This window comes from Cygnus olor, assembly GCF_009769625.2.
Source record: "Cygnus olor isolate bCygOlo1 chromosome W unlocalized genomic scaffold, bCygOlo1.pri.v2 SUPER_W4, whole genome shotgun sequence".
Taxonomy (NCBI): domain Eukaryota; kingdom Metazoa; phylum Chordata; class Aves; order Anseriformes; family Anatidae; genus Cygnus; species Cygnus olor.
The window spans coordinates 198,606-212,529 of record NW_024429075.1 but is presented as its reverse complement, the minus strand read 5'-3'; the positions used below and the strand labels follow the sequence as shown (position 1 = coordinate 212,529).

The following is a 13,924-nucleotide window of genomic DNA, read 5'->3' as shown; positions in this document are numbered from 1 at the left end:
TCCAGTCATCCAGAACCTCTCTGGATGTCCATGACCACTGACAGATGATGGAAAGAGGCTCAGCAGTCATATCCGCCAACTCCCTCAGCACCCTCGAGTGGATCCCATCTGGTCCCATGGGCTTGTGACAGTCCAGGTGGAGCAGCAGGTCTCTAACTGTTTCCACCTGAACTGTGGGGGGTTTCTTCTGCTCCCTGTCCCAGACTTCCAGGTCAGGAGGCTGAGTACCTCAAGGATAACTGGTCTGACTATTAATGACGGATGTAAAGAAGACATTGAGGATCTCAGTCTTTTCCTTATCCTCAGCAGTCATTTTCCCCCCTGCGTCCAGTAAAGCATGGTCATTCTCCTTGGCCCTCCTCTTGCCATTAATATATTTGTAAAAACATGTTTTGTTATCTTTTACCATAGTGGCCAGGTTGAGCTCACGTTGAGCTTTAGCCTTCCTGATTTTTTCCCTGCGTATGCTGGCAACTTCCTTGTACTCTCCCCGAGTTGTCTGTCCCTTCTTCCAACAAACATAAACTCTCTTTTTCTCCCAGAGACTCAGCAAAAGTTCCCTGTTCAGCCATGCCGGTCTTCTTCCCCGACGGCTCATCTTACAGCACACGGGAACAGCCTGCTCTTGCACCTTTAAGACTTCCTTCCTGAGGAGCATCCAGTCTTCCTGGACCCCTCTGCCCTTCAGGACTGACTCCCAAGGGACCCTCCCTACCAGTGTTCTGAACAGTCCAAAGTCTGCCCTCAGGAAATCCAAGGTAGCAATTTTACTGACCCCCCCCTCCTGACTCCACCAAGAATAGAGAACTCTACCATTTCATGGTCACTCTGCCCAAGACGGCTCCCGACCACCGCATCTCCCACCAGTCCTTCTCTGTTCATGAACAGCAGGTCTAGCGGGGCACCTCCTCTGGTAGGCTCACTAATGAGCTGAGTCAGGAAGCTGTCTTCCACACACTCCATTGATGGAGCAGCTAATTGCACGAAGACACATGAAGGACAAGAAAATCATCAGGAACAGTCAGCATGGATTCACCAAGGGTAGGTCATGCCTGACCAACCTGATAAGCTTGTACAATGAAATTACCAGCCTGATGGATGAGGGGAGAATAGCGGATATTCTCTACCCAGACTTCAGGAAGGCATTGGAAACTGGACCCATAAGATCCACATGGACAAGCTGTGAATGCATGAGCAAGATGAGCAGATAGTGAGGTGGACTGAAGACTGGCTGAAGGGCTGAAGCCAAAGGGTGGTGATCAGTGGCACAAAGTCTAGTTGGAGTCCAGTATCTAGTGGTGTACCCCAGGGGTCAATACTGGGTCCAAATCCTGTTCAACATCTTCATTAATTACCTTGATGATGAGGTAGAGTACACCCACAGCAAGTTTGCACATGACAAAAAACTGGAAGGAGTGGCTGATTCAACAGAGGGTCATGCTGTCATCCAGAACGGCCTGCACAGGCTGGAAAAATGGTCTAACAGGAACCTCATCAAGTTCAACAAGGGGAAGTGCAGAGTCCTGCACCTGGGAGGGAACAACTCCAGTTGTTGTACATGCTGGGGGCCACCCAGCTGAAAAGCAGCTTTTTAGAAAAGTCCCTGGGGGTCCTCGTAGACACCAAGTTGAACACGAGCTAGCAATGTAGCCTTGCAGCAAAGAAGGCTAATTGTATCCTGGGCTGCATTAGGTGAAGTATTGCCAACAGGTCAAGGTAGGTGATCCTTCCCCTCTACTCAGCTCTAGTGAGGCCACACCTGGCATCCTGTGTCCAGTTCTGGGCTCCCCAGTACAAGACATGGACATACTGGATAGAGTCCAGTGCAGGGCCATGAAAATGACTAAGGGACTGGAATCTCTCTTGTATGAGGAGAGGCTGAGAGAACTGGGGTATGTGTGTGTCTCAAAACAAAGAGTTAGATATATCAACAGCTCTAAGGGTTTATACAGACTCAGCATAAACCACAACTTCCACAAATTATTTTAACCACCATTTAACTCACTTGCTCCATCCATCCAAAAACTGAATGCATGTGTGCCACCTTCATGTTACCTACAATACTAAGCAACAGGCACTCTTGGGACTTTTATTTCACATCTGAGAAATAAAGCAAAGCAACAGCTAGTGACTTCCAGTGCTTGACACACAAGTTTGCAACAGTACTTTTGCAATATCTGCTTAATGTGGTTTTACGCATAGTTTAACATGCACAACTTTTCTCCTCAGTGTCAGAGAGAATTAGTTACCACTTGCCTAGGAATCAGAGGAAAACTACACTGCTGAATTTGCTCCTGATAGCACGAACTGTCCAATGAAGAGCAAGAGATTTCTATCTGGCTCAGGAAGCTTCCAATGTTTTATCACCATCTGGTAAGTACTGCAAATAGATACTCCAACCTGCTGTGAGACCAACTTGCTAGTAAAAAACAGCAGTACAGTCTGCTAGCCACAAAGAGCATGTTTAAGGGAATTCACAAAAAGATTTTTTTATTTTTTATTTTTTTATTAAAAGGAAACTGCTGTCTGAAGCAACCAAAGCTATCTGATATCAGGGTGCATGCCCATCCACTTACGATTTTTGTCTTCTAGATCACTTATCTCCAACCCTGTTGTGCACCACCTCTCAGTCATGGTATCACACTTGAAAGCATGACATACATTAAGAGCCTAAAACATTTAACTCCTGCATTCTGATAGGCCTTGACAATTAAGGTGTTTCCTGTTGTAACTTCAAATAGAACGTAAGACAGACACTGAACACTGGTACTTGCTAATTTTCGGCCACTACCTTTATTACTTGAGCTTCAAAATCAGTATTATAGCCTTTATATGAATTAGTCTCTAGCAAGATCCAACATGTGTTTTTCTAGTCTGTTATATGAAAGCACAATATTTGCTAGGCATTAGTAGAAAATTGGAAGTGAAGTTCTTAGATTCCATTCTTGAATTCAGGACTTCTTAAATAACAAATATCACCTGTGCCACTTGCACAGAAACTACATCAGTTTTCAACATGAGTTTTAACTTCCAAGCTGCATCCACATAATGGATTCAAACAAATAAGACTGCATTACATTTGAGACTTACCATGATTATTTGCTTTTGAACTTCTCAGAAAGTGTTCTAGTTTAACCTGACAGGCAGCTAAGCACCACACAGCCATTCACTTCACCACCACCACCCACACACAATGGGATGAGGGAAAGAAAGAGAGGGGAAAAAAGTTTTTTTAAAAATGTGTGGATTGATATAAAGACAATATAATAGGACAGAAAAGGAAGAGAAATAATAATAATGATGATGATAAAAAATTATACAAAGCAAGTAATGCACCATGTAATTGCTCACCACCTGCTGACCGATGCCCATTCCATCCCCAAGCAGCAGCCCCCACTCACCCCATCCCAGCCAGCCACCCCAGTTTTATTGTTCAGCATGAGATCATATGGTATAGAATATCCCTTTGGCCAGTTTGGGTCAGCTGTCCTGGTTGTGTCCCCTCCCAGCTTCTTGTGCACCCCCAGCCTCTTTGCTGGCAGGGTAGCACAAAAAGCTAAAAAATCTTCGACTCTGTGTAATGAAAAAAATAACTCCCTCCCAGCCAAAACCAGGACACAAACTCATTTAAATTTAAGTTAATTTCAAAAATATATCTTCTGATCATGTGACTCACTCAAAGCATTAAAAGCTTGTTACAAAATCATTATACCAATCTATTATACAGTTCCAGACATTTTAACGTGCACCAAAGAACAGAGAGATCAAACATTTTTTAAACCATGTTTTTAGCAGTTACACAAAAGCTTTAAGTTAACGTACATTCTAATAATGGAATTCCTTCTGAACTATTTTAAATAGATGAAAGGAAAAGTTAAGTGTTTTTTCCTCAGTTTGTGAGAAACAAAGTTGTGTTTTTGCAGTAGAGAACTAATTTTTGTATTCCAAGGTAGTTGTGTAGTCACAATAAGGAGAAATGCTAAGTAAATAAGTGGACAGTAGAAGGCCTCACTGTTCCAAAATAAGGTAGAAGCTTGAGAAAAACAGGATGAGCAGTGTGGGAACAGTAAAACAAAGATCACAAGTTCTCAAAACATAAGAAAGGAGAAATTAAAGGGTTGAAAAAAAGAAAAACTGTGTATATATGATATAGAGGAGCGTCAAGTAGCTTGTGAACCTGTAGTACTCAGCCGATGAGGAAACGGGAGGTGATCAGGCATCGGATAATAGGGAATAAAAGGTTATGATTTGTTTACTATAATGCGCTCCTAATTGACAGGACGCCCACCATTGCAATCGCGAATAAAATAGCTTCACAGAAGATCCTGTCTGAAGAAAATTATTTGAGATTTTTCTCACAATTTGGGGGCTCGTCCGGGATCTTGTCGCCTGCCGAAGATTTCTTGCCACCACAGACAGGAAGGTGCACCCCGCTGATTTCAGCAGTCCCGTCGGGGGTGGTGGGTTATCTCGGTATGGCCGGCAAAGGACCGAGACTGTTAATCTGAAGACAGGCTCTGCGAAGCTCTGGGGAGAAGGGAGGCCAGCACTGACATACACAGACACAGCCCAGACATAGTCCAGCCCGGATTGGGAACAGGCACAGGGATTACTGCCGATAACCCGGACCGGGAAGCCGTGCACGGACCGAGGTAAGGAAAACTTTACCGTATCTTTCCTCGGGTTGGGTTCGGGAGACTCTGGTGTGAATGAGCGTGAGCGTGAATGAGACGCGCTTTTAGTGCGAAGCGAATGTGAAGTCCCAATCCGCGAGGCTCGGTGATCCTGCGAGGGGACGAACGAAGTCCCCTCGGCTGGAGAGGGACGAAGCGAAAGAGAGAGGAGAGGAGTGAAAGAGAGTCTCGGGGGTTTGGGCCCTTAGGTGTACGGTACCCCGAGCACGGTGAAGTGAGGTGCTCGGCAGTACACCCCACCTCTGTCCTAATCCTAGGTGAAGGCGTGTGGTACCCTGTGGGTGGTAAAGTCCCCAGCAGCACGTCAGGAAGAGATGGGGATTAAGGGTTCCAAGAGTCAGCGGTGTGTGTGTGGAGACCCCGGGATTGTGCCTAAAGATAGTCCTTTGGGGAGAATGACAAGGATTTGGAAAAACAACCCAAAAACTAGGGAAATAGATTAAAAAAATATATAATTAAAAAATGGTTTGATATTGTCTAATTGTCTGGCCTAAAAAGCTAATAAAAGGAACTTCAGTATTTTGGCCAAAATACGGGTCTGATGAAAATTCAGGCTTGGAATTTATATGTAAACAATAAGGTTCCGTTTTCAGAGGAGGAATCAAGTTATGCTCCCCATAATCCTAATATTGCACCGGAGGCAGCGGCAGGTGCTCCAGGAGGGGAGACAGGGACTGCAATTGATGCTGTCCCTGGAGAAGTCGCCCCGGGGAGCGCGGAGCGGCAGGAGTGGAGGCGGGGGGGGGTGTCCCAGTGGGGCCTCGGGGCCGTGCAGGGCCAACACGGGCCCGTGCCACTCCCCCCTTACCAGCAGAGAGGTTAGGAGTTTTAAGAAGGAAATGAAGTCTTTAATTGAGGGCCTAGCAGAACAGTCAAATCCATTTCTAAGGCCTAATTTGTATTCCGGGGGGGGGGTGGGGTGGGGTGGGAAATGTCAATCTTGAGTATGTTATTCTCTGGACAAGAATGTTTAGGAGGGGAATGATTTGCCAGGCAGCTATACAAGAATGGGAAAGAACTAACATCACACCCCTCCGGACCGAGAGTAATTCCGATAGAGCAGAAATATCCGCTTATCCAACTGCGATAATAACAACCCACAACATAGAAAACCTATGAGAGACTCGGGGTCAGAATTAGAAAGTACTCGGGGATGAATCCTGAGGACCCGGTAGCCCAAGGGATCTTTAAAGTTTATTTTGTGATTAAAGCCTGGCCAGATATACAGAAAAAGCTCCAGAAGGTGGGAGGATGGAGTGAACAGTGCAGACAGTATGAAGGTGTATGCCAGGAGGGGAGATGAGAAGGAAAAGCAGAGAGTGAAACTAGTGGTATTCACAGCGTACTGGGTAGTGAGGCAGAGGGGGAGATAGAGGGCCCAGGATGGAAAGGAGAGGAAGAGAGATGGAAGAATAGCAGACAAGGAAAGCTACCTGTGCTGCAGCAGGGACAGGCTTTGAGAAGATGTTTTAAGTGTGGCCAGGCCAGCCACTTCAAATAGGAATATCCGGAGTGGAAGAAGGAGGAGAGATTGCTGTTATAAATTCAGAATAGGGGAGTCAGCACAAAGCTAGTTCCCTAGTAAATGAAAAACTGTACCTCAAGGGCTCCTCAAGTGTATCTCAGTGCGGATCACTCTACAATTATTGTTACGGGCAAAACAGACTTAGCATAGGAAGATTAATAAACTTTATTACCTATTGCTGATGGGCTGGAGCGGTGAGAAACAAAGAAACAAGCTGGGGGCGCCTTCCCCCATCCACTCTCTTCCACCTCTTCCCTGCCCTGAGTGGTGCGGGGGGGCTGGGAGCGGGGGCTGCCGTCAGTCCGTGGTGCTTTGTTTCCACTGCTCTTTCACAATCGTTCCTCCCCCTGCTCTGTTGTGGGGTCCTTCTTGTGGGGTGCCGACCTTCCTGGGCTGGTCCTGTGTGGGTTTCTCCACAGGCAGCGAAAAACGGGGTCTTTGGGAGCTGCTCCAGGTGTGGGTCTGTGCCACGGGGTTTATTCGTCAGGAGCGGGTTGGTCTGGCTTGGGACCCCCTGGGGTCCAACCCCCCCCACCGATCACCTGCTCCTGCATGGGCTCCTCTCCACGGGCTGCAGCGTGGAAATCTGCTCCGATGTAGTACATCATGGGCTGCGGGGGTCTGCCTTCCCCACCAGGGACCACTCTGTGGGCTGCGGGGGGGCTTCGGCTCCGGCACCTGGAGCACCTATGCACTGCACTCCCCCTCCTCTGCACTGACCTTGGTGTCTGCAGGGAGGTTTCTCACTCCTCACTCTCCCAGCTGCTGTTGTGCAGCAGTTTTTTTTTTCCTTTTCTTGGATGTGCTCACATAGAGATTTAAACTGCATTGCTCATGGCTTGGCTCTGGGCAGCGGTGGGCCCCTTTGGAGCCAGCTGAAACTGGCCCTTATCTAACATGGGGCAGCGTTGTGGTTGAACCCGGCCGGCAGCTAAACACCACACAGCCGTTCACTCACCCTCCCGTTGACCGATGCCCAGCCTATCCCCGAGCAGCCGGCCCCCCCACCCCGGCTAGCCACCCCTATATATTGTTTAGCATGACGTCAGATGGTATGGAATACCCCTTTGGCCAGTTTGGGTCATCTGTCCTGGGTCTGTCCCCTCCCAGCTCCTGCTGCATCCCTAGCCTGCTTGCTGGCAGGACAGAGCGAGAAGCTGAAAAGTCCTTGGCTTGGTGTAAGCACTGCTCTGCAACAATTAAAACATCAGCATGTTATCAGCGCTCTTCTCATCCTAATCCAAAACAAAGCACCCTACCAGCTACTAGGAGGAAAATTAACTCTGTCCTACCTGAAACCAGGACAGGCAGCTGCTGGGTTCTTCTCACAGGGGCTACCACTGCAGCCCCCCCTACCAGAACCTTGCCATGTGAACCCAATACACTAGGGCAGCTAAGTCATTACTGGCCTGTAAAGTATTAAGGCTTAAATTAACTAATGAAACCCTAAATGTGATGGGGGTAGAAGGGGCTGGGATAACAGTGCCACTTTTTGGGGACACCAAGCTGAAACTAGGGATAGAATGATCACTGGGCAATTATTGTATGCACCTGAGGCAGGGACTAACTTGTTGGGAAAGAATTTGATAATGAAATTGGGCATTCGAATAATAAATTGTTAGGTTGGAAAAACAGTATTATTAATGGGGTGCTTCTCAGACCCTGAGAGCAAAGATATATTTACCTTTGAGTGGAAGGACTCTGAAATGGGGCGGAAGCAGCAATACGAATGGACAATTTCACCTCAGGGGTTTACAGGGCCACCAATTTATTTGGGCAAGTTCTAGAACAACAAATTTTGGAGTAATTCCAACCTCCAGAGGAGGTGTTACTGTTACAATATGTGGATGATATTTATTGTCAGGACAGCAGAAAACAGTTGTGAAGGAAGCCACTAACAAGCTATTAAACTTTCTGGGAAAACAGGGCGTGATGGTATTGGAAAATAAATTAAAATTCATAGAAAGAGAAGTCAAGTATTTAGGGCATCTAGTATCGGAGGGGGAACGAAGAATAAATCCAGAGAGGATTCAGGGAATTGTTGAGCTACCCCTACCCAAAACTAAAAAGAACTAAAAAGTTTTAAGAGAAAGAGGTTTTTAAAGAATTAGGAGTCACGAAGTCCAAAGGAAAACAGATACTCCCTGAAGGGAGAGAAATGCTGAATAAAGTACTAATGAGGCAAATATTAACTGCTTTACATCAAGAGGGTCATTGGGGAATTCAAGCAACGTGTGACGCTGTGCTATGGAAATTATGTGTAGGAATATATATACTCTGGCTGAACGAGTATGCAGGAGTTGTGTAGCATGTCAAAAGGTAAATAGGAAAAATTTTCTGCAGTCAGCCCAAAGGGGGGCAAGAACCAGGAAGTCAACGCTTCCAAAATGTACAGGTAGATTTTACAGAACTCCTTAGAGTAGGTAGATTTAAATACTTATTAGCCTTGGTCGATCATTTGTCAGGGTGGGTGGAAGCTTTCCCTTCAGTATCTGCTACTGCGAACATAGTAACTAAAGTAATTCTAGAACAAATAATTCCCAGGTACAGAATTGTTGAAAATACTGACTCTGATCAAGGAAATCACTATATGTCAGAAATATTGCAAGGGCTAATGTGGACTCTAGGAATTAAGTGGAAATTTCACACTCCTTGGCATCCTTCCTCTTCTGGAAAGGTGGAGCGGATCAGACAGTAAGGAAGCAATTGACTAAGTTCTGGAAACTCGGCTTCCCCAAACGAAGTGCTTACCTTTGGCACTTCTCCGAATTCAAACTGCACCAAGAAAAGATGTGGGAGTTTCACCATATGAAATATTATTTGGATTGCTGTACATGGCCAAAGGGAATGAATTACCTCAAATTGAGACAAAAGATGCTTTTCTTAAGAACTGTATACTCGGGCTGTCGTCCTCTTTGTCATCTCTCAGGACCCGTGGACTGTTAGCTCAAACCCCACCCTTGGAAGCCCTGATCCATCCATTCCGAGAAGGAGATTGGGTTCTGATGCGAACATGGAGAGAATCGAAACTGCAACCTGAGTGGGACGGACTGTTCCAAGTGCTCCTGACTACTGAGACGACAGGAAGAACGGCTGAGAAAGGGTGGACTCATACCTGGGTAAAAGCATCAGTTAACCCTGATACCTGAGAGACTGCATTAACAAAGACTTTTAAGGTTAAAACTGTTAAAACTATCTATTGTAAACCTTTAACTTCTCCTTAGAAGAATTCTTAATGAATTAATGAGTAAAAGGGATTGGATTACACAGAATTGGAGTGTTTCCAGGGAACGCTCCCTGGAAGTGGGAGAAAGGGGGGTATTTAATCCCCACCAGAAGAATCCTTATTAGTATGTGATTTTTATCGTTTTTCTTAATTATTATTTCTTAATTATTATAGGGGTGTATATATACATAGAAATGATGTATTTTAAGTTTATCTTAGTAATACCTATTCTCAGTGGATTAGTGATAGGATGGAGGGAAAAATCAGCATTTCCAATTAATCCAGAACATCTCTCGAGTTCTATCTCCAAATAATTGTTGGATTTGCACCCAGATGCCTAGAAAGATTGAAAAGGCCTTGTCCCTGATTGCTATTTCCAGCAGCAACTGTGTCTGGATTCTCTAGATTTCTAAAAATGACAGATCATACTCAGTCCCAGGAAGGAATAGATTTTGAAGTTGAGCTCCCTACACACAATCCTGGCTACAATATACTATGTTATCAAAGGTGCCTTTTAAACAACACTGATAGAAACTCAGGGGGCAATATTACTGACCCTGGGTGTAGAAACATTATCCATGAAGTAGGGAATCATCCATACTGTACCGAATATGGTAGCCACGGGAATGCTAGTATACATAACGCACACCAGATACAACATGAGAATCCTGTAACCGGATGGCCTGTCCTGAATGGCAAAGAGTGGTACTGGCTATGTGGCAATAAAGCCAGGAAGGTGTTGCCCCTAGGATGGAAGGGAGCTTGCACCCTGGAGGCAATAATTCCAAAAGTAACTATTATTGAAGACCCACAAAGCCAAAGCCCCCTTGAGACCACAGGTAGAATTAAGCGGACTCCAGATAATCCTCTAGTAAAATCCTTTAGCTTTTCACAGTTTTGCAAGGTGGTTTTTACCTTGGTTAGGGGTGAGTGAATTAGAAAATGCTATTGTAAATATCTCAGCTATAATTGAAGAACCGGAAAATAAGCTTGATAAGTTTGCAAAAATAGTACTCTAGAATCAAATAGTATTAGATTTATTAATAACCTCATAAGGAGGAGCGTGCACTGTAATTAATATTAGTTGCTGTATATATGTAGATCAAATGGGAAGAATTTGACTGATCTCAAAAATATTTGGGAAAAAAAAAAACAAACACAACAAGATCCTACATAGAGTAACTCAAGATGACAATCCCTGGGGATTTAGAAACATTTGGGAGAAACTAACTTCGTGGTTACCTGAATAGAATTGGCTCAAACAACTATTTGTTGGTATTGTACTAATAATGGCATTGTATATCTGTCATCCCCCGTGACAGCCGAAGAAGAAAATTGCGCCTTAATATTGGGAAAATTCAAGAGTGGGGTATGTGAAGAGGTGCAAAAACAACAATAGGAGTAAGAAAAGAAGAGGGGGGAATTGTGAGAAACTACGTTGTGTTTTTGCAGTAGAGAACTAATTTTCTGTATTCCAAGGTAGTTGTGTAGTCACAATAAGGAGAAATGCTAAGTAGATAAGTGGACAGTAGAAGGCCTCACTGTTCCAAAATAAGGTAGAAGCTTGAGAAAAACAGGATGAGCAGTGTGGGAACAGTAAAACAAAGATCACAAGTTCTCAAAACATAAGAAAGGGAAAAAAAAAAGGAAAAGGGAGACATATATGTACATATATGGTATAGAGGAGCGTCAAGTAGCTTGTGAACCTGTAGTACTCAGCCGATGAGGAAACAGGGGAGGTGATCAGGTGTCAGGTAATAGGGAATAAAAGGTTATGATTTGTTTACTATAATGCTCCTAATTGACAGGACGCCTGCCATTGCAATCGCGAATAAAATAGCTTCACAGAAGATCCTGTCTGAAGAAAATTATTTGAGATTTTTCTCACAGCACCATACCAGCTACTAGGAGGAAAATTAACTCTATCCTAACCGAAACGAGGACAGTCTTTCAACAAGAAAAAGCACTTTTAAAGCTTGAAATAAAATTAGTGTTTCACTCCTTCCACCTTTCCCTTCAAGGAACACACATACCAATCCCACTTTGTACTGAGTCAGATTACAATGAAGTTAAATATCCAGAGCTACTATTATGTTGCTGAATGAGAAGATGTTCATGTTAAAGTTGAGCAGTAAAATGGTTGGCAAAATAGTTTGCGTAGGCTCAGTTTAAACTTGAGATTCAGAAAGTCATCCTCATCAGAAATTGGTAGCTTCTATTTAAACCTATTTAAACCTTCTATTTAAAGATAATTTAGAACCCCAAGAAATTTGGAAGTTTACTTTCTTAACCCTTTGTAGCGTTTCAAGCAAGAGAAGTAGCTTTCATTGGCCCCTTCTTGACTTTCATATTATACAATGTGCACAGTGAAAGATTTGATCACTAGGAGTGATAATAAACGTTGAAAATGACAGAGTAAGCTACTAGACCAATATATAAATATATATATATATATTAGTTTTAATTTATCTAGCTATTCCACTGTGGCTTAATTCATCCACGAGCATACAAATATTTAACTTGTTTAGAAGTACATTCAATTGCATCAAGATTTAGATGTATTCTGAGGGAACTGGGGTGGTTTAGTCTGGAGAAGAGGAGGCTCAGGGGAGACCTTATTGCTCTCTACTACTATCTGAAAGGAAGTTGTGGGGAGCTAGGGGTCGGCCTCTTCTCACAGGTAACTAGTGATAGGACTAGAGGGAATGCCCTCAAGTTGCGCCAGGGAAGGTTTAGGTTGGAAATGTGTTTAGGTTGGAAATGTGAACACTAGTGTGTTCTCCCCCTCTGACCTTTTGCTTGTGTTAAATGGTATTGAATACTTCCTTTTGGCTTTGGATTTGCAAGACAACTAACGGTTTGAACATGACAACTGCATATTGCAACAAGAACTTTGAATCTACCAAGAGGAAGCCTAAACAATAGCTCAAGCATACAGTCAAAGAGTATAAATAAAGTATCTGCTGCTTTCTAGGAATTACGTGCTAACCTTCAGTTACTTTTTACAAAAGTCACATCCTCCATTATCTAAAGAAATATTCCTACTTAATTACTATCACTTCAGCATCATTGGCTGAATGGAGAGATCTCAGTGTTGCAAGCCTCTCATTCGTATGATGCTGTCAAAATGAAATCATTTAAACTTCTCACTCCATGGCACCCAGATATTTTTCAGTGTATGTATTGCTATGCCATTATGCATGTTATACCACTTACAAAGCCGTACTAACATGGTGAAACTTAGGTGCTGCTCATGCCCAAAAACTGCCTATAAAAGGTGTGTTCATTCCCCATGCAAGTCAGACACTACAAGCATGGAAGAGAAACCTCAGAGCACTGTCCCCAGCGACCTGTCCTTTTACTTTTTCCCCCAAGAAACACACACGTGCTTATGAAAGACCGCCTACAGAGCATCACTCCCTTCCCATGCAACTACTCAGGCTGAATTTTCATTTGGGCCCAGCAGAACCGCAAGCACGAGGATGGTAACAACCCCTGTAAACACCAAATAGAAGGAATAAAGTACTACAGAAAATTGAGAAGAAAAAAAAAAAGGCAGGCTCAGTAAAGAGGACTTCACGGCTACCTGAGGGGATACAAGGTGCAAGGGGAGGATACCAGAGAGGGAGATACAACCCTACTCCCTACCCGAGACACCTCTATGTTACTTCCCAAAACACGCCCGGATTACGGGTAAAAGACACGGCCCACTCCCCCTACCGTCAGCTAGTCAAATCGACAATAAACCACCTCAGTCCACCGATACACCCACCCTCTTCACATTCACTAATTCACGCTCCGGCGCACATACGCGAGCCAGACACTCCCCCCTCAGTATAAAACAATCATCTGCCTCTGCCAGCTAATACTAGCCACCGCCCGTCTACCTCACCTGTAGTCCCCAACCCGTTTCTCTTTATATCCAGACAGAAGAAGTTCCAGAGAAAGAAAAAGGCCAAAAATAGCTATTATTTTCAACACCAACAACTCCGTCTCCAATTCATTCTGATTCTGACCCCGATGACAACCACCACTTCCAGACAGACACCCGCAGCCTCACCAACACCCGGAAATAGTATCATCATATCATGATCCACTCAGTACTGAATGGGTGGGACGAATAAAAGAAAGCGTCCAAATCTGCAGGGATAGGAAACCACCAGCCAATCATATATCTCCATTCACTGCCTCGTGGCACCTAACAGACGGGATCAGCCAATCAGTAACATCATTACTGGTACACTATTGGGGCTGCTGGAGGTTTATAAATTAGCTGTGCGCTTTTTCTTTACTTTTTGACTATGGGAAGAAAGTTTGCAATTTTCTCTTTTTGTTTTAGCTGTACCTTATTGCATTAGAAGTCTTTGAGCAAGGCAGCAACTACTAATGTAGATGTAAGGGACTTGGGGTGGGCTGTGTCTTTGGAGTCAAAGGGAGCATGTCAACAGCCAGAATAGGTCAGTCTTGCATAAAAAGGGG

General features: G+C 44.3%; 1 long non-coding RNA gene across 1 annotated transcript in view; it reads right to left on the bottom strand.

Annotated features, from left to right (window-relative positions):
• LOC121062959 overlaps nt 1-13,551 on the bottom strand; it is a 41,521-nt gene extending 27,970 nt beyond the window's left edge. Inside the window, exon 1 of the long non-coding RNA XR_005815759.1 lies at nt 13,338-13,551. This is a non-coding gene — a long non-coding RNA (uncharacterized LOC121062959). The remainder of the gene's footprint in view (nt 1-13,337) is intronic.
• Between the last annotated feature and the right edge of the window lie 373 nt (nt 13,552-13,924).